Raw genomic sequence first — 19,948 nt, 5'->3', positions numbered from 1 at the left:
ATCTTTTTTTTCTGTCAATGACTAAGACTACCTTCATACATTGAGAGGAGGCGAAGCATCGTCTGTACTGAGCAAGTGAGGACTCAGAAGGCTTGGAATGGATGCAGGGGTGTCTTAACACAGATTGGCAGTGGGGTCTTATGAAAGAGCAGGGGCATGAAGTGGGCTTCTTGTGCAAGTGGCACCCTCTCTCTGTGCCTCAGTTTCCATATCTATAACATGGAGATTGTAACAGAACTTACTTTATAGAAGGTTCTCAGGTTTGGTGCTACTGACATTTGGGACTGGATAATTCTTTGCTATGGGGGTTGTCTTTTGCACTGTAGGGCACTGAGCAGCATCCCTGGCCTCTGCCCATCAGACGCCAGTACCTTCTCCCCAGTTGTGACAACCCCAAATGTCCCCACATATAGCCTAATGTCTCCTGTGGGGGCAAAATCACCCCCAGCCAAGAACCGCTGCCTGGTCGGATGATCCGGGTGCTCGTGGTGCCACCCGGCACAGGCTGGTGCTCAAGTTGTGCAGGGAATCAGAGCTGCTCTGTGGTTAAGTGGCCGCCTGGTCCTGCCACTCCTTAGCAAGTGGCCTTGGACCGGTGACTCCAGCTCTCTGAGCCTCAGCATCTTCATCTGTAAAATGAGCTAATGATAGCACTTCAGCTCTTGGCACTGTCAGGAGGATTGAGTAGATTAATCCTGTGAAGTGCTCAGAAGCATGCCTGGCACACAGTGGGAATTCAGAGGCTGAGGCTGAGGCTGAGGAAGGCTTCTGGGAATAGTGGGAGCTGGAGAAAGGGCTCTTTGCATCCTCACCTCTGCAAGTGCTACCTGAGATCTCTGGCGTGTGTGCCCATGCACTAATGGAGGACAGGCAGGCACAGCTGCCCCCACCCAGGCAGGCAGCTGGCTCAGTCCCTCAGCCCTGCCAGGCCATTTAATAATTAAGCGGCTGAGGGGTGATGAGGCTGGAAAGCCAGAAGTGACCAGGGTCTGGCCTTGCTTGGCTTTCATGACGCGATGGCCCTGGGATCATGGCCTTCTTGAACCCATAAACAGGGGGTTGGGCCCCAAGACAGGCAAGGCCAGGCCAAGGTCTGTGCTGGTGGCCTGAAGCTGAAGCCATGCAGGGACAGGAAGGGGGTTGTTCCAAGGCTACAGGGAAGGGAGTGCTATGGAGTGAGAGCTTCTGTCCGTGGGGGCAACCCCCATCCACTCACAATCTGTCTATTTCCCTCTTCCCAACCCTCTCTCAATTTTCACCTCCAATTTATTGAGCACTTACTACGTGCAGGGCTCTGCCAAAGTACTTTACACAGATCTGGCTCCTGTCCTCCCTCTCACATCATGGGAAGGGGCTCTGTCCCCTCCCCAAATGAGTGAAACCCTGTTACTCAGACTCCCATTGCACCAGGTAAGGAGTGGAGGCTCCCAGAGGTGAGTCACCAGCTCTCAGTGGCAGAGCCAAGAACCCAGCCCAGGTCTGGGGTCTCCCAAGCACCTGCCCTTAACCACACAACCCCTGCTGGGCCTCCTGTCTCTGTCATTTCCCCCCCCCAGAACCTCCACTTTCGTCTCTCTGGCTCTTGCTGTCTCTCTGGCTTTCCCTGAACATCTTCCTGGTTCTGTTTTTCTCCTTCTCTGTGTCTCTTTTCTGTCTTTCTCTTTTTCACTTTCTCTGTCTCTCTCCCTCCCTCTGTTTCTTTCTCTCTCCATCTGTTTCTGTGTTTCTCTTTCCCACCCCCTCTCTCTCTCTCTCTCTCTCTCTCTCTCTCTCTCTCTCTCTCTCTTACTCTGCCTATTTCTCTCTCTCCCTTTCTCTCCTCCTCTGCCTGCCCGCCTCCCCTGGCCGCCCCGCCTTGCGGCTCTGTCTCTCTGCAGTCAGCCCTTGTCCCCATGCCAGCACATTATGTCCCTGGTCAGACCCTGACGTCAGGCGGGGCCTGGCGGGCGGCCATGGGACGCTGCCGGGCAGGCGGGAGGGAGTGCTCGGCTTCCCGGTCCCCACTGTAGTGGCCGCCTGCCCGCCGCCCGGCCTGGCCTGCCCAGGCTGGCAGCAAAGTTTTGCTTCTCCTGGCCTGGCCTCAGCTGGCTGAAGAGTGGACAGCCCTTCGTGGCTGCCTTCCCTCTGAGCCTGGGGCTGCAGGTCACTCACCTTTTTCCTTCCCCCGCTTCGACCCCACAACCACAAAAGACTTGGTACCAGAGGGTAGACAGTATAGCATGGGGCCAAGTCTTGGCAAGTCACCCAGCCTCTCTGAGTCTCCTTATAAAACAAAGCCATTGAGGCACCTGCTTCTCAGGTCTGCAGGGGGTGTCAACCCACAGTGGCTAACAGCACAGCAGGAGCAAGGCCCCAGCAGGAATTCAGTGTCACTGCAGTGTCTAGGCCAGCAGTCTTCAAGGAGGGGAAGCTGGCAGAGATGGGGGGATCTGGGTGTCACAGTGACAGGGGAGCATGGCTGATGAGCAGGCAGGGATGTGCCATGGGGGACTGCCAGGCAGGACAGCCCCACCCACAACACAAACAGTGCCCTGCTGAGAAACCCTCCCCAAGCCCGGCTGGTCTGAGGTCCCATCAGAGCTTCAAGAAGTGGTTAAAAAAATGTCATATTTCTTGTTTGGTTTGTTTGTTTTTTCCCCCTGATTTTCAAAGCAAAGTAGTTTCCTTGAAGGACATTCGAAGGGTACTTGAGCTTCCTAGTTTAAAAACAGAGTTTAGGATCTGACCGACGTGCGTCAAATCCAGCCGGGTGACCCTGGCCAGTGACTTTGCCCTCTGAGCCTCAGTTTCCTCATCTGTCAAATGAAAGGAAGGGATGAGAAGGTTGTGGGGATGAAGCAAAAGCATGTTTGTAAAGCACCCAGAATGGGATCTTGCCCGTGGTAAATGCTCTATATTCAGTAGCCTTTTTTTCCTCATCTTTTTTTATTCTTCTTATTTTAAATATAGGAGACACAGAAAAGTACAAAGAAGAAAACTAAAAAGGTGACCCAGAGAGAACCACTCTAAGATGTTCATGGGAATTCAGCTCAGCTCGTGTATTTATATTGAGATCCTATATTGAGATCCTACTGTTGTCTGCTTTTTCATTTTTCATGAAAATAAAACTTGACTCAAAGTTTCATTTTAAAATACCTTTGCTTATTACTATTATTTGAATACTTAGACATTCAAAATGTTCAAAAGGTGTCCAGGGAGAAGTGAGGCTGCCTCCCACTCCAGCCTCTGTTGATCAGTTTCTTGTGTGCACTTCCTTCCCTGGGTCTAAGTCCTCTGCAGACCTGTGAGTTCCAGCTCTCCTGCTCCCATTCATTTTGAGTTTTTTTTTGTGTTCACTCGATTACAAATCATGACATTATTTTAAAAATCAGAACCTACAGACAATCAAAAGAAAGAGGAGCATAAGAAAAGTGGAATCAAGCCAGGTGTGGTGACACATGCCTATAATCCAAGCACTTTGAGAGGCTGAAACAGGAGGATTACTTGAGCTCAGGAGTTCAAGATCAGCCTGGGCAACACAGCGAGACCTTCATCTCTACAAAATTAAAAAAAAAAAAGGAAATTAGCCAGGTGTGGTGGTGCACGCCTGTGGCCCAGCTACTCGGGAGGCCAAGGTGGGAGATGACTTGAGCCCAAGGAGGTCGAGGCTGCAGTGAGCCATGATCACACCACTGCACTCCAACCTGGATGACAGAGTGAGACCCCATCCCAAAAAACAAACAAAGAAACAAAAGAAAAAAGAAAAGTGGAACCACCTGAAACCTTACTATCCCTTTGACATTTTGGAGCACATCCTCACAGGCTTTTTCCGTCACTTGATGTATGTGCACATTCTGGTAGCACCAGGTATCTTTCCTTAGTGCTGATCAAAGGTTTGGATGATATGTTTGTGTACTGATCTGATCGTTATCTGCCTTCCCCATTGTGGGGTCAGTTCCAGGAGGCAGGCACGACTGTGTCTGGGTCTTCCACACCACAGTAGGTCCATAGTGAATATTTTCTGAATGAATGACTAGTGAATTTTCAAGAGGGATCGTACAGTATACAACACTATCCTGTGACCTATTTTTTCACTTAACGTATTGGGGACATCTTTCCACATCTCTGTGTGGCGAATCTCCATTTTTCATGTCTGCACAGAATCACCACAATAAACATCTTTTTGATGTTAGCCAGAAGCTTCTGCTGCCCCCAACTGGGAAGCTCTTTTTCTAATGGAGATCTGTTAACAAATTCCATATGACCCACCCACGCCCCAGCCCTTTGGCCAGTTACTTTCAGGCTAACACTTCACTGGTTACATGGGCCCATTGTTTTCTGGGACAAGTCAAGATTTACTGTCTGTCCCTGACATCATGTTTTCCCAGAGAAGCTTAAGAGTGAAGAACTCTTCCCTCCCTACCTCCCGTTTCCGCCCGTTAAGGGTTCTGCAGATTTGCTGAAGTTGGGAAACTTGGTGTAACTCTTGCCTCCCTGACTACCTCACCACAAAGGGCACATGCCAAGCTCATTCATTCCTGCCTCAGGGCCTTTGCGCTGGCTGTTCTCTCCGCCTGGAATACACTTCCCTCTGATATTTGCTCGGCTCACTCCCTTACTACCTCAGATCTCTGCTTGACCACCACCTTCTCAGAGAGGGCTTCCTCCATTATTTTTCTAAATTAGCATCTCCAAATCACTTATCCGGTTTTACATTTCCTTGTAAAACATTTTACTTGGTATTGTATTAGACCAGATTATATGATGTTATGTTGTGTTGTGCTGTGTTATATTAATATTTTGGGGTTTTAAAATGGATTGCCCATCTCCTTCATTCTGAGGACAGGGACTTGGGACTCTCTTTGCTTTCCTGCAGTATCCCCAGCACCTAAAATAGGGCCTGGAACATGGGTAGGTGCTCAGGAAATACTGGTCGAGTCAATCCATGTTAACGCCAGACTGCAAGGTTTCTTCCAAGGCTGAGAGTCCAATGCCATCATTCATTCATTCATTCCAGAGTTATCTGTTGAGCACCTACTGTGTGCCAGGGCTTGTTCGGATGCTGGTGTTGTTCAGTACAACAGTGGACAAGGCAAACACATCCTTCACAAATGTCTCCTTGAAGGATGTGGTCAGGGGTCCAGGAGACACACATCCATCAGATAGTGACATCCACGTTGACTTGCTGGCCTCAGGTTGGTGAAGCAAGGACAGATCTCAAGGTTCCCACTCTAACTCAGCCTCTGCAGAGCTGGGTGAACCCCAAGGGTGACACGAATGGGAATGACACTTCTGTCATTTACTTCTTCCTGCTGTTCTCTTGCCCTTAGTGGAGGAGAAATGGAGAAGATTATGCTAGAAACCTTTTTGGATTCTTCCCACAAGCCCAGCCGTCTTTGCCAGAGGAGCTGACCTTTGCCCCACTTTCTGGCCCACACCCTGCGGTCACCCTTCAGGGAATTTCCTACCTTAGTAGATCACATCTCTCAAAGGAAGTGCCAGGAAACTTGCTTTCCTAGCCTCCCTGAGTCTCCCGGGTGCGGTGCGGGTGCGGGAGTGTGTGACGTGGGCTCCCCTGAGAGAGGCTTCCAATTAAAAGAGAACAATAGGACAGAAGAGATGGGAAAGAGAGCCTGGGCCTGGAGGATGCAGTGGAGGGCGTCCTTGGGTAGAAGTGGGGTTCACTGAGGCAGCCCTCCATCAAATGCCAGCCTCATTCCTAGCTGTGTTGCCCCTACTCCTGACTCGGTAACCCCCCTGAGGGTCCTATGAACCACCTAATAACCTTTGATAAACTCCTTTTCTGTGTAAACTAGCCAGAGGGGTGCATTCTGTCCCTTGCAACTAAGAAACCCAGATTGACAGGTCACTCTAGGTCTCGTAAGCTTCCCGGTTAATGACTGCTCATCCGAATCTCGTATTTAAGAACTATCCAAAAATGACTATCTCGGACTCATTTTCAGCTGCTGGAGGGAATGATGCTGAATGTTGTCATCTTTACCCCGGTCCCAAAATGGGTCCCCACGTCCCCTGCTGGAGGAAGAGGGCATTATGTCAGCTGAACCATTTTGGAAGGCAGTTGGGTGACGGGCACTGACAGCTTTAAGAATGTTCATGTTCTTTGACCCCCAAACCCTTCTTCTGGGATTCTGTACTAAGGAAATAATCACAAATAATGACAGTGGACGAAGACATTCACAACAGAATTGACAAGAGTAAGGCTGGGCACGGTGGCTCACGCCTGTAATCCCAGCACTTTGGGAGGCCAAGGTGGGCAGATCACTTGAGGCCAGGAATTCAAGACCAACTTGGCCAATGTGGTGAAACCCTGTCTCCACTAAAAATACAAAAAATAGCCAGGCATGGTGGCAGGAGCCTGTAATCCCAGTTACTCCGGAGGCTGAGGCAGGAGAATCACTTGAACCCAGCAGGCAGAGATTGCAGTGAGCCGAGATCACACTGCTGAACTCCAGCCTGGGCAACAGAATGAGACTCCATCTCAAAAAAAAAAAAAAAGAAAAAAAGAAAAAGAAAAAAGAAAGAATTGACAAGAGTAGTGAGGAATCAGAATCTACTCAAATGTCCAATAAGCTGGGAATGTTTAAATTAATCAGGAAATTATTCCTAAAAGGATGTTTGAGACACCTTCTGCACAAAATATTAGTGTAATACTTAGGATTAGGTTCACCTATGAGTGTCAGAAAAGCCAAAATAACAGGGGCTCAAGTGAAATTTTTTTATTTTTTTTTATATGGAGTCTTGCTCTGTCGCCCAGGCTGGAGTGCAGTGGCACGATCTTGGCTCACTGCAACCTATGCCTCCAGGGGTTCAAGGGATTCTCCTGCCTCAGCCTCCCTAGTAGCTGGGATTACAGGTGCCCACCACCACGTCTGGCTAATTTCTGCATTTTTAATAGAGATGGGGTTTCAGCATGTTGGCCAGGCTGGTCTCGAACTCCTGACCTCATGACCCACCTGCTTCGGCCTCCCAAAGTGCTGGGATTACAGGCGTGAGCCACCACGCCCAGCCAGAAGTTTGTTTCTTACATAAAAGATCCGTGGAGGTGACAGTCTAGGACTAGTAGGGTGGCTGCACAAATTTACTGGGGGCTTAGGGTCCTTGTCTCTTGTTGCTCTGCCTTGTCCCAAGATAGCCACTCAGGTTCTGGCCATCACATCTGCACTCCAGCCAGCAAGGAGGATGGGAAAAAGTAGAAGCACCCCTTCCTAAGGACATTACTTGGACATTACTTATATCCCATTGGCCACAGGGACACCTAGCTGCAAGAGAAGCTGGGAAGTGTAGATTTTCTTCTGGGTGGTCACATGCCCAGCAAAAGCTTGCAATTTCCATTGTTTATTTATTTATTTAGAGTTGGAGTTTTGCTCTTGTTGCCCAGGCAGGAGTGAAATGGTGCCATCTTGGCTCACCGTAACCTCCAGTTCCTGGGTTTAAGTGATTCTCCTGCCTCAGCCTCTCGAGTACCTGGGATTACAGGCATGCGCCACCACACCAAGCTTTCTTTTGTATTTTTTGTAAAGATGGGGTTTTTCCATGTTGATCAGGCTGGTCTCGAACTCCTGGCCTCAGGTGAACCGCCCACCTTTGCCTCCCAAAGTGTTGGGATTACAGGTGTGAGCCACCATGCTCAGCCTGCAATTTTCATTATTAAGGATTAGGGAAGATCAGAGAATGAGAGAGAAACAATAGACAAAATTAAAGAGAATGTCAAAGAAAATTTTGTAATAACACGAGAAGTATGATTTTGAAGACTTTGAGACTTAACAGGATTTGAAATTATACGTACAGTGTGATCACAACCTTTATAATAAAATTTCAAAATGGAGAAAGGTACTCAGAGGAGCAAACTGCGAGAAAATTGCCCTCCGTGGGTGATCCCATTAAAAAAAAAATTCATATTCTTCTATTTTATGAATTTTCAATATTTGAACAAAGTTAACTTCCCGAAAAAGCATCCCTGTGCAGATTACATAATCCACTTGAGCTACAATTTGTGTTGTGCAAGTTCTGTCCTCAAACGTGCCAAGGCAGCCAGATGGGGAAAGAAGAAATGAAATTATTTCTAGTCATAGAACACATGATTGTGAATGGAGCACAGTCTAAGGAATCCACAAAAAGCAAATAGGAAAAGTGTGACCTGGGACTTAGTGCAGGATAAAGTCACAGCTTTGCTGAAATATGAGCTCCACCACCTCGGGTGTGTCACAAACTTCTCCACCGGGATGGGGTGATTTTTTTTTTTTCCTCCAGGGGACATTCAGCAATTTTGGAGACATATTTTGTCGTCACAACTTGGAGTAGTGACGTGCTGCTGGCATCTAGATGGTAGAAACCAGGGATTCTGCTAAACATCCCACAGCGCCCAGGACAGCCCGGAATTATGTGACCCCAAATGCTGAAGTGGAGAACCCTGCCCTAAACATGTCTATTGGGCCTGCTTCCTGCTTCCTGGCTTTTGCTATCATGAGCTACACTGTCGTGGTCTGTAGGGCACACACGTCTGTCGACATGTGCGAGTATTTCTGCAAGACGTTTTTCCGGGGCACACAATTGCTCTAGCGTCCCTGTTCTTCACTCCTAGATGCGGCAGTCTCTTGAATGCCGCTGAGATGCCCTTTCCAGCCCGTCCCAGGCACCTCACTAGGAGACTGGAAACGCGTCTGTCTGCGTTCAGGAAAGCTGTGAGAAGCGCTTACTGTGTTCTTCTTAGCACGTTGCATGGATTAACTTATTAGGGCCTCCTGAAATCCCCTGAGGTAGGTGCTGCCATCACGCCCGTGTCAGAGATAAGGAATCAGGCTGTGAGGCAGCACAGGGGCTGGATCAGCTGGTCCCAAAGCCAACAGGCTCTCCCAAACCTCAATGCTCTGGCCCAGGAGTTCTCAACCTGGCTGTGCATCAGAATCATCTGGGGAACCCTAAAAATCTCGATTCGGAGGTGACCCCGCTGGCCCAGAAAGGTCAGGCGTGGTTCTGGAACCAAACAGATCTTGGATTCAATTTTGGCTCCTCTACCTCTTGGCTGTGTGACCTGGGGTCAGTGACTTTACCTCTCTGAGCCTCAGGGTTGACATATGAAAAAAGTATAGCACTAATCCCTACCACAGAGGGTGGTCATGAGGATTCAGTGAAATGCCCTACATCATAGGCTAAACATGGGGCCTTAGATCCTGCCGCATCTAAGAGTAAGTGATCATTAAGGGTTGATTCTTATTTTTATTTCTGGAGCAGGGCTTGAGCATCTCTGTATCCATACGTAGGTGTGTGTGTTTGTGTGTGCATGTGTTTCTCTCTCTCTCTCTCTCTCTCTCTCTGTGTGTGTGTGTGTGTGTGTGTCTGTGTGTGTGTGGTTAAGCCTCTTAACTGATTCTGCTGGGCCCAGCTATTCATCCAGCTATCCATTCATGCATTCATTTCTTTGTGTGCTAATCCATTCATGCATCCATTTATTCAACACATTTACTTAACAAAGACCATGTGCCTGTCTGGGCTTTAGAACCCGAGGATGGAAAAGCAATCAAGATGTACAGAAACATAGACGCAGTGGCTCACGCCTGTAATCTCAGCACTTTGGGAGGCCGAGGAGGGAGGATTACAAGGTCAGGAGTTCGAGACCAGCCTGGTCAACATGGTGAAACCCCATCTCTACTAAAATACAAAAAAAAATTAGCCAGGTGTGGTGGCATGTGCCTGTAGTCCCAGCTACTCGGGAGGCTGAGGCTAGAGAATCACTTGAACCCGGGAGGCAGAGGTTGCAGTGAGCCAAGACTGTGCCATTGCACTCCAGCCTGGGCAAGAGAGAGAGACTCTGTCTCAAAAAAAAAAAAAAAAAAAAAAAGATGCACAGAAACTCTCCTCTCATGGAGCGGACAGGAGTATCAGGTGGGAGAGTTAGACTAGAAAAATAAATGAACACACACGTTCTTTTGTTGTCGTTTTGAGACAGAGTCTTGCTCTGTCACCCAGGCTGGGGTGCAGTGGTGTGATCTTAGCTCACTGCAACCTCCACCTCCTGGGTTCAAGCAATTCTCCTGCCTCAGCCTCCTGAGCAGCTGGGATTACAGGCATGTGCCACCACACCCTGCTAATTGTAATTTTAGTAGTGATGGGATTTTACCATGTTGCCCAGGCTGGTCTCAAACTCCTGACCTCAAGCAATCTGCCCCAGCCTCCCAAAGTGCTGGGATTCCAGGTGTGAGCCACCGCACCCCACTGAATAAACATGTTCTATAAAGCCATGTGGTACAAACTATTGGGAACATAAATCAGTAGGCTGTGGACCACATGGAATGGGGATCCTCTTCCAGACAGGATGAGAAGTCAGCTGTCTTCTGTTTGCCCTTCCAGATCCCTCTGCAGCCTTCTTTACTCTGGAGTGCCTCGAGGCAGACCTGTGTGGGCAGCACCACATTTAGGAGCCCACATAACCCCAAGGTGGATGCCGGGGACTCACTTTCTTTGGCTCTTTCGCCAAAGGAGAGCTTGGGTGCAGGGGTGACAGCTGTGCTTGAGAAACAGCAAGGAGGTCTGCAGTGTAGAGGCAGGAATTGAGGTTCAGACAGGCACAGTGGCTTGTCTGAAACCATGCAGCAGGGGAGCAAAGGATCCCAAACCCAGGTCTACTGAGTTCCCCAGCTTGAGCTCTTCTTTAGTTCATGGCCCTTGTTAAGGATGAATGCCACTGAGCTGAAATGAAGGAACAGAAAAGTCCCGACATTCTGACAGCATCACACAGCAAGTCAGCAGCGTCGCACACTGAGGCCCAGTTTAGTGTTTACCAATCATCGGCGGCAATCCCAGCCTGGGCTCAGCGTTTAATAAGCGTGGGCTTGTTGTGTGCTTGCAACAACCCTGCAAAGCAGGATGAGCAAACCAGGGTTCAGAGAAGCCAAGCTACTAGCTTGAGGTCACACAGAAAAGAAGTCAGGATACAAATCTGTGTGTGTTTCCCAAACCATTGCCCTTTGGATACCCCAACAAGAAGAAGCATTGAGGATGAATGGGCATATGTCTGACTCTGAGCAACCTGGGGTCAGGGTCCACATCTGAAATTTCTTTCTACTTCCAGACCAAACCCAGGGGCACTAAATATGGCAGGCCCTCCATAAATATCACATAAATGCTGCAAGAAAGCACAGTCAACTTACAGGGTTTTGCTTAAGAAGTTCAGAGCCTCCAAGACCCGTCTTTCTCATATATATTTTTTTCTTTTAAATATCTCTCATAAAAACTCTAGCTGAGTCATTCTCTGGCCTCATTTTAGCTGTTCTAAAATGATTTTAGCTCTTCTAAAATGGTGGCTTTTGTGTGTGGGGAGTGGAAAGCAATATTTCCCACGTTCACAACCTGGACTGTAGTATTTATCTATTCAGCCTTTCATTCACCCATCTGCCATCCACCCACCCACCTGCACTTCCATCCGCCCATTCTCTTCATTCACTCTGTCCAACCATCCATTCATTCCATTGATCCATCAGTTTCGACTCCATCCATCCATCCATCCATCCATCCATCCATCCATCCACCCATCCAGTATCTACCAAGCATCTCCTTTGTCCTAGGTCCAGTGCTAGACTCAGAGGAGCTAGAAATAAGTAAGGCTTGGTCCTTGACCTCATAGAGCTCCCAGTCCAGGAGGAGAGGCAGATATGATGGATGGTAGGAAGGCTTTGTTCGTTTATTCCACGCATGTTTCATGGTGCAACCGATGTGTCAAGCAGTGTTAGACACTGAGGAGCAAAGATAAAAGAGACAAGTTCCTTAGGACCCCATCCTAGTGAGAGAGACAGAGGTCAGCCTGCACCAAGGCAGGAAGACTTGTTCAATAATCCTTTGTTTGTTCAGTGTGTGTTTGCTGATGACCCTCATAGGCCAGATCTGGGCTCTGGGGACACCAAGATAGAAAAGATTTGGCCTTAACCACTTGGAGCACAGTCCAGTGGAAGAAACTGTCCAGTAGAGAATTTCAGCCAAGCATGATATGAGATGCAATTAGGGTGAGAACAGGAGTCCATAGATGCCAGGAAAGTTGCCAAGGCAGCTTTCTGGAAGGGGTGAGGCCTGGTCTGAGCCTAAAGGATGTGGTGGGGTCTATTTCGTTGGGTCCCCTCCCCTGGCTTCCTGCAGAACATGAAGGTCACACTCAGGGGCTCCAAGGACACCCCTCCCACCCAGCCAGCCAGCCCTTTAGAGGGTCGGGTGGGAGAGGGACAGAGCGACCAGGGCGCAAATCCTGTCTCAGGTCAGGGCCCTGGGAAGCTGGCCGGCCAAACCTTGGAGACTGTCCCACAGTGGCCTAGGTCCATTGGTGACATTGAGGTTGTTTGTGCAAAAGTGCTCCATTTTTCTAGGCAGTCTTGTTCACAGAAAAAAACAAACAAACCAACCCAGCTCTGTTGACATGACTTATGGTAGGGTGTGGAGGCGGACGAGAACTGCTACCACGCACGGCACCCTAGAGACATTGGTGCCTACAGGGGTGGCGTGAGAAGGGCAGAGGTTGGAGACGTGGCAGGGGCCAGGTCTTGCAGAGCCTCACAGGCCTTGGCAGGACTTGGGGTCTGATTTGAAGGGCAATGGGGAACATTTGAACTGGTTCAAATGTTCAAAAAAACGTGATTCAAAATCTCCAGAGGGCTAGTGGTGAATTCATTTGCTCGTGCATCCATTCATTCATTCAACCAATACTGAAGCGCCTACTCTGTGCCAGGCACTGTTCCAGGTTCTGGGAAGACAAGGGTGAACACAGCAGACTCGGACCCTGCCTTCTTGGGACCAGAGGCCACGCAGACCCTAAATCAAATCATCACACGATGAAGTCCAAACATTTGTAAGCCATACCAGGGAAGGATTCTCCAAGGAGCCGACACATAGCGGCTGGTTTAATCCTTCATTCTGCCAACATTTATTGAGCACCTACTATGTGTCAGGCACTGGACGGAGTGCAGGGATGTAGGGCGAGCCGGACCGATCCAGACCCTGCCCTCGAGGAACTGCCATTCCAGTGGAGGAGGCGAACCTATCAGTGAACCACAAAGTATGAGGGAGGTGTAATCAGGGTGCATAGAGGGGCTGTGGGGGCAAGGAGGGCTTCCTGGAGGAAGGGAGATACGGAGGAGTTAGTTAGGTGAGGGATTGTGCATGGAGGTGAGGGTGGGGGAAGGAAAACGAGGTCTCTTAGGACATGTTGGGCTGGTGGCAGGTTGAGGGCTGTTGGGAGAAGATGCTGCAGCCTTGGGAGAAGGTCAAAATGCATTGAATGGAGATGCAGGGTTACAAACCCTGCCCTTGAGACAGCTTTGGAGGGCAGACGGCACCTGCAGGCCTCTTGTCTTTGTCTGTCTCTCCATCTCTGTCTCCTCTTTCTCTGTCTGTCCTTCCGTCTCCTCTTTCTCTGTCTTTCTCTGTCTCTTTCTCTGTCCGTCTGTCGCCTCTGTCTCCTCTTTCTCTGTCTTTCTTGTCTCCTCTTTCTCCTCTGTCCATCTGTCAGCTCTTTCTCTGTCTCTTCTTTCTCTGTCTCTGTCTCCTCATCGTTTCTCTCAGCCTCCTCTCTGCCTCTCTTTTCTCTGCTCCGGTCATCTTTGCAGGGTGTCAGTAAGAGACTAGAATGCGAGGAAAAGCTCCAGGCCGGTGGGCAGCAAGCAAGTTCGGGGCACAAGGACAGCTGGGCGGAGGGACAGGCAGTGACTGAATGTTCTGTTTTGGAAAGACAGCTCTGGTCAGGGGCGAAGGTGGCTGACCACGAAACCCGATAACCTGGCCAAACTCCGCTCTAGCCAGTCCTCTGGCTGGCAGCCGTGACCTGGTGGATGCTACCCAGGATTTTCCTAGAGGGAGGGGGGAGAAGGGGGAAAATGGTCCGTGGGCAGCTTCTTCTCTGTCAAGTGGGACTCACAGGAAGAAATGGAAATAAGTGAATTCTCAAGGGAGACCTCAGTGTGGTTCAGAATGGGAAAGCCCTGCTTGTCTCTACACGGCTTGTGAGGTTTTCACAATCCAGTAAGTACTCCCTGTGTGCCAGGCTCTGTGCCCGGGATGACATTGCCAACGCTCTCCTGTAGGGAGTTGTGATTTAAGACCATGGACTCTGGAGCCAGACTGCCTGAGTTTGAATCCTGGTTTTGCAAATTACTTGTGTCCTTGCACAAGTTACTTAATGTCTTTCTTTTTCATTTATTTATTTATTTATTTGTGTACTTTTTTTTTTTTCTTTTTTGAGACTGAGTCTTGTTCTGTCACCCATGCTAGAGTGCAGTGGCACAATCTCGGCTCACTGCAACCTCTGCCTCCCGGGTTCAAGTCATTCTCCTGCCTCAGCTTCCCGAGTAGCTGGGACTACGGAAGCCCACCACCATGCTCAGCTAATTTTTGTATTTTTAGTAGAGACAGGATTTTGCCATGTTGGTTGGTCAGGCTGGTCTCAAACTCCTGTTCTCAGGTGATCCACGTGCCTTGGCCTCCCAAAGTGCTGGGATTATAGGCATGAGCCACCGCACATGGCCAACCTCTTTTTTTTTTTTTTTTTTTTAATTTTAATTTGAGACAGGGCTGGACTTCAGTGGCACAATCACAGCTCACTGCAGCCTTGACCTCCTGGGCTCAAGCCATCCTCCTGCTTCAGCCTCCCAAGAAGCTGGGACTATAGGTATGATCCAGTACACCCAGCTAACTTTTTATTTTTGTAGAGATGGGGGTCTTGCTATGTTCCCTGGGCTGGTCTCGAACACCTGGACTCAAGCAATTCTTTCGCCTCAGCCTCTCAAAGTGCTGGGGCTACAGGCCTAAGCCATTGCTCCTGGCCCTTAACCTCTTTCTTTATGGGTAAAATGGGAAGAAAATATCACCTCTCCCACACATTTGAGGTAGATACTAATATTAGTTAATATGTGTGAAGTGTTTGGAGTAATGCATGGCATGTAATAAATGCTTCACAAAACACAAGCTGTTATTAGTTCAGTTCTGCGATTAGTTCTGTGAATGCCAAGGAGGCAGAGGGAGTGAAATTCAAACCCTAGCTCCATCCCTTCTTAGCTCTAGGACCTTGGTGAAATCTCGTAACTTCTCTAGGTGCCCATTTTTCTTACCTGTTAAGCAAAGATGATCTTAGGACTCACCTTGCCAGGTGGTTGAGAGGGTCCATGTCTTTGTAAAGCGCATGGAAATAATTCACTTTATGAGGGAAAAATAAGTCCCAAGGAAGTTTATTTCTTTATTTCCATATGTCCAGCAGGCCCTGAGCACCTCCTGTGTGCCAGCTCTCCAGAATGCCTACAACAAGCTGGGGCCTGTGCTCTTTCTGTCCTGGAAGACAGCAGAGGGCAAAGTAGAGATAGTGCGTGTCCCCTTGGCGCTCACCTTTAGTCCTGACCAGTTCTGTGAGATGGGTGGCAGGTATGACCACCCTGTGTCACAGAGATGGAAACTGAGATCCAGAGAGGTGAAGAGGCTGCCCGGGGCACAAGGTTCACGTGCACCTGCTCCTCTGAGTGGCTTCTCTGAACTTCTGTGACAACCCCACCACTGTCTATCTCATCAAAGCCACCTAGGGCCTCGATCTTTCTCACCCTCCACTCTGTGTTCCTATCTCGGTCTCTCCAGCACCTGGCCCAGAGCTGGCCTCAGACATGTCGATTGTGCCAGACTAAATCTACAAGCCCCGAGAGCGGGAATCCGTGCAGCTGTGCAGTCTGTCACTTCTCCTGTCCTCCGTCTGCTTCCAGCAAGAAGAAAATGTGGTGTGGCAGTTGACCCCCGAGCACCCCTCTCACCACCAAGGCAGGAAGTGGGTGACAAGCACAGACAGTGTGGAGGAGGGGATAGAATGGGGTCTGGAGTCCCAGAGCTCCACATTCTCAGTCCTGGCTGTAACTGTGGACATGACTTTTCCCCTCCAAGCCTCGGTTTTCTTATCTGTAGAATGGGTGCAATGCTTGTAGTAACCCCCTTCTGTTGATATGGAGAATAGAGGAAGCCTGGGTATAGAACTAGGCACAGGAGAGGTACTCAGAAAACAGCAACTGTTTCTATTATGTGGAAGCGGTGGCTGAAGCCCTCTCCCCTCACCCAATCTCTCAAACCCAGTTTGACTCCTCATGGTCAAACATGAGATAGTAAGTGTAGTGGTTAAGAGCATGAGGCCTAGGCCTGACTGCCTGGGATCGTATCCTGCTCTACCACTTGCTAGCTGTGTGATCCTGGACAGGTGACTTAACCTCTCTGGACCTTTTTTCTCCATTTATGAAATAAGTGTAATAAGAGTCCCAGCTCCTGGAATTGCTGTGATGATCAGATGGGTTCACAAAGTTTAAGTAAAGGGCTAGGATCCTGCCAGGCACATGATAGGGGCTATAGGAGCATTTGTTGCTCTTCCGGAATTGCAGGGGAGGAGGGACCTGGTGGCTCCTGCACAATTTACAAGGGACTCAGGGACAGGGATGGGAAGGAGGAGCTGGAGAAGAATCCTGATGTGAATCAGCAGGGAATTTCATAAAGCAAGGCCCACTGTATTTGGGATGACCCTCACACAGGACCTGTGTGCCCCCCGGGGAAGGGCCGCCTCACTCCCATCCTTCCCAGAGCCCAGCACGGTGTTTGGGCATCTCTGTAAGCCAGAAGCTCCATCCTTCTGGCTGCTCTATCTGGAAACTTGGAGCCATCCTTGGCTTTTATTTTTAGATTTTATTTTAAGTTCCGGGGTACATATGCAGGTCATGCAGGTTTGTCACATAGGTAAATGTGTGCCATCGTGGTTTGCTGCACCTATCAACCCATCCCCTATGTATTAAGCCCGGCAAGCATTCGCTATTTATCATGATGCTCTCACTCCCCACCCCCACAACAGGCCCCAGTGTTGTTCTCGTCCCTGTGTCCATGTGTTCTCATCATTCAGCTCCCACTTATAAGTGAGAACATGCGGTGTTTGGTTTTCTGTTCCTGTGTTAACAGAAACACAAACATCCTTGGCTTCTTGATTTCTATTGATCGCATCTAGTCCAGCAGCATGCCCTGTCAGCTCCACCTTAGAACAGATCTGGAATCCGAGATCTGTTCTCCCTGCCTCCACCTCCACAGCCACCCCTTGGGCCTGTTCACCATTCTCTTCTGCTTGAGCCAGTGCAGGCACCCTGATTGTCCCCTTCCCCTGGCTCCTGACAGCCCATCCTCTACACCCAGTTGGAGGGATTCTTTCAGAAACGAAGTCAGACTGTGCCCTCTTCTGTTCAGAGCCCTCCATGGCTCTCACCTACCCCAGAGGAAAGCTAAGTCCTTCCTTCGACGTGCAAGGTTCTATGGGCGCTGCCCTTTACCTCTCTGAGCTCACTTCCTGCCATGCTGCCCCTCACTCATTCTGTTGCAGCCACACTGGCCTCTTCTCTGCCATCCTCGCTCATGCCAGGCATGGTCCAGCCTCAGGCCTTTGCACCTGTTGTTTCCTCTATCAGGAATGCCCTTTGTCTGGAAATCCCCATTGCCCAATCCCTCATCTCTTTCAAGCTGTACTCAAATATTTGCTCAGTGAGACCTTTCCTGCCCTGCCCCCTGCCCCCTATTTAGATTTGTTCCTCTGATGCTCCCCTCCTCCTTCCCTAGCTTATTTTTCTCCTTAGCACTCACTGCCATTGGAAATATGATCTATTTAATTTACCTATGAAGGCTGATACCCCTTCCTCCCCCATTCCATAATGTCCGCTCCACGCTGATGGGGACATGTGCGTTCTGTTCACTGTTGCATCCTAATACGTTCAGGTGACGGACAATATGAGTCTAGTGTGTTACCTTGGACACTGATGGAGGCAAGACTGTTAGGATGAGGGTGGAAGCAGGAGACCAGGAAGGAGGCTTCCGCAGGGGCCAGGTGAGGGAGGTGGGGCTGGGCCAGGGCAGGGAGGGGTGGCTGTGTCTAGATGGAGCAGCAAGCACGGGGTGTGGGGTGAGGGAAAGACAGGAGTTGGGGATGAAGCCTTGGTATCCGCCCTGAGCATCTGGAAGGATGGGGCTGCCCTTGCTGGAGACAAGGTGTGGTGGGAGAGCGGGTTTCGATCCTGGACAAGTTCCATGGGAGCTGCCTCCTGAGGCTTGCTAAGGCCAAACGCTGTTCCAGGGACTCAGGAACAGCAGCATGACACAGAGCCTGCCTTCTTGTCACTCATCTCATGGACTGGCATGGCAGCATTGCCGCTTACTGGGAAACATTGAGCCAGTGGCACCACTCCCCGAGCCTCAGTTTCCCCATCTGGATGACAGTCCCTCCCTCCCAAGGCCCGTGTGCGGCTCCATGAGCTCATGCCTCTGACGTGCCTGGCATCCAGTGGGCGCTCCAGCAGAGCTCGTTCCTTCCCTGTCCAGCCCCCATGCTGGCTGTCCCCCAGGAGACTGTGCTGGGAGTGTTATTTTTAAGCCTGGCTCTGGTGGGCTGGGCCATGGCTCTGAAGGCTGCGGGGAGACCACAGTGCTAGCAGCATCCCGCTTTCTTGACGCCAGGAGACCGCGGCACGGAAACATCAGGGGAGGCCGCCTATGTTCATGCCCTGCCTGGTAACCCTTTATGCAAAATTATGTCATGTCACCCCATGCTGTTTATAAACATCTCTGACCTTTCCCAAGCAGGGACGTGGGGGAGGGGGCTGCACCTAGTCCTCCCATTCCCCACCCCCGCACGCCAGGACCTGCTGGTGACCCCTCCCGTTAGCCCACATCACACAGAGCAAAGTGGGTGCACTGGCCTCCAGCCAGCGTTGGACTGGTTGTTTCAACACCTCCAAGCACCTCGCAGCTGACCAGCCCTGGGGTATTTTTAAACCCTGGCCTCGGCCAACCTCTTTGTCACATTCCGGTCGGGGCTTGAGTTTAGTGCGTGCCCCAATTCGGGTTGCTGGGTGGGGGTTGGCATTCACTGGTCAACAAACATTTAATCCAGTTCCAGAACCTGCGGACCTACTATGTGCCAAGACTGGGGACCCCAGGGGGCCTCCCTCACAGAGCCTGTCCCCAAGGTGCTCACCGTCTGGCGGGGACACTGTGACAGGCCCACACTGTGACAAGTGCTAAGATGGAGGCCAAGATGGCAGTTGCAACTGAAATATCCACAGGCCCAGCGGGTTATGTTAACGAATGAAGTGGGCCGGGTGTGAGCCTGCGGGGAGGGGTGGGGCCTGCGGAAACTGGCGAGCCCATGCCCAGTCTGAAGGGGCTGGCTGTGCGCCCCTCAGCTCCAGCCTCTGTTGTCATGAGGGAGTCGGGTCCAGAGCTTCTGATTTTCCAGGAGAAGCTACAAATCTAGGTTTATGTGAGATTTCATGAAAAAAAAAATCAAAAAAAACCCTTGACTTTTAAATGTTGGCAATAAATGTTATAAAAATGTCAAAAACATTCTGAGAGCCAAATGACACCCGCTTGTGGGCTGGACTCAGCCCGTGAAGTCAAGTTGAGGCAAACAGTTTGTCCTCTCTGATGCAAACAGGTGCACTATAAAACAGTCAACAAATGTGGGCTGAACACCTACCCTGAGCTCCTTCTACTGTTCCAGGCCCCAGGAAACAGCCGGGAACAAGGTGGAAACATCCTTGCCCTCGTGTCGCTTTCAACCAGTGGGGTTGCTGGCACCAGCTCCTACTGGCTCACGAATTCTGCCAGCTAGTTTCACACACAGCCATCACTAAGAATTAAATTGCACGAGCTTCCAGTTAAGTAAATTACAACAAAAACAAAGGGCAAAAACTGCTCACAGATCATCACTTTCTCATCATTTCACTGTTCTCTGTGTTCTTGAAGTGATTGACGTCTGATGTGTCATATTATATCATATGCCATATCCCATGATGGAAATAGTATAGCATGGTCTTCCCAATGCCACGCTCAGTAAGTCACACTGGTAGCTCCAAATGGACCATGATGGGAGTATTTACACCACAGAAACGGATACATGTAAAAATCAGGGCTCCCGCTTATT

At 49.9% G+C, this 19,948-nt stretch overlaps 1 protein-coding gene across 1 annotated transcript in view; it reads left to right on the top strand.

Moving 5' to 3' along the window:
• The first annotated feature begins 2,828 nt into the window (after positions 1–2,828).
• The window catches only part of PEDS1 (plasmanylethanolamine desaturase 1), a 294,224-nt gene continuing 277,104 nt past the window's right edge, over positions 2,829–19,948 (top strand). Inside the window, exon 1 of the mRNA XM_077948320.1 lies at positions 2,829–2,832. The gene's annotated coding sequence lies outside the window, so the exon portion shown is untranslated. The remainder of the gene's footprint in view (positions 2,833–19,948) is intronic.

This window comes from Macaca mulatta, chromosome 10 (genome assembly GCF_049350105.2).
Source record: "Macaca mulatta isolate MMU2019108-1 chromosome 10, T2T-MMU8v2.0, whole genome shotgun sequence".
Lineage (NCBI taxonomy): Eukaryota > Metazoa > Chordata > Mammalia > Primates > Cercopithecidae > Macaca > Macaca mulatta.
This window is presented reverse-complemented; position numbering and strand designations above follow the sequence as displayed.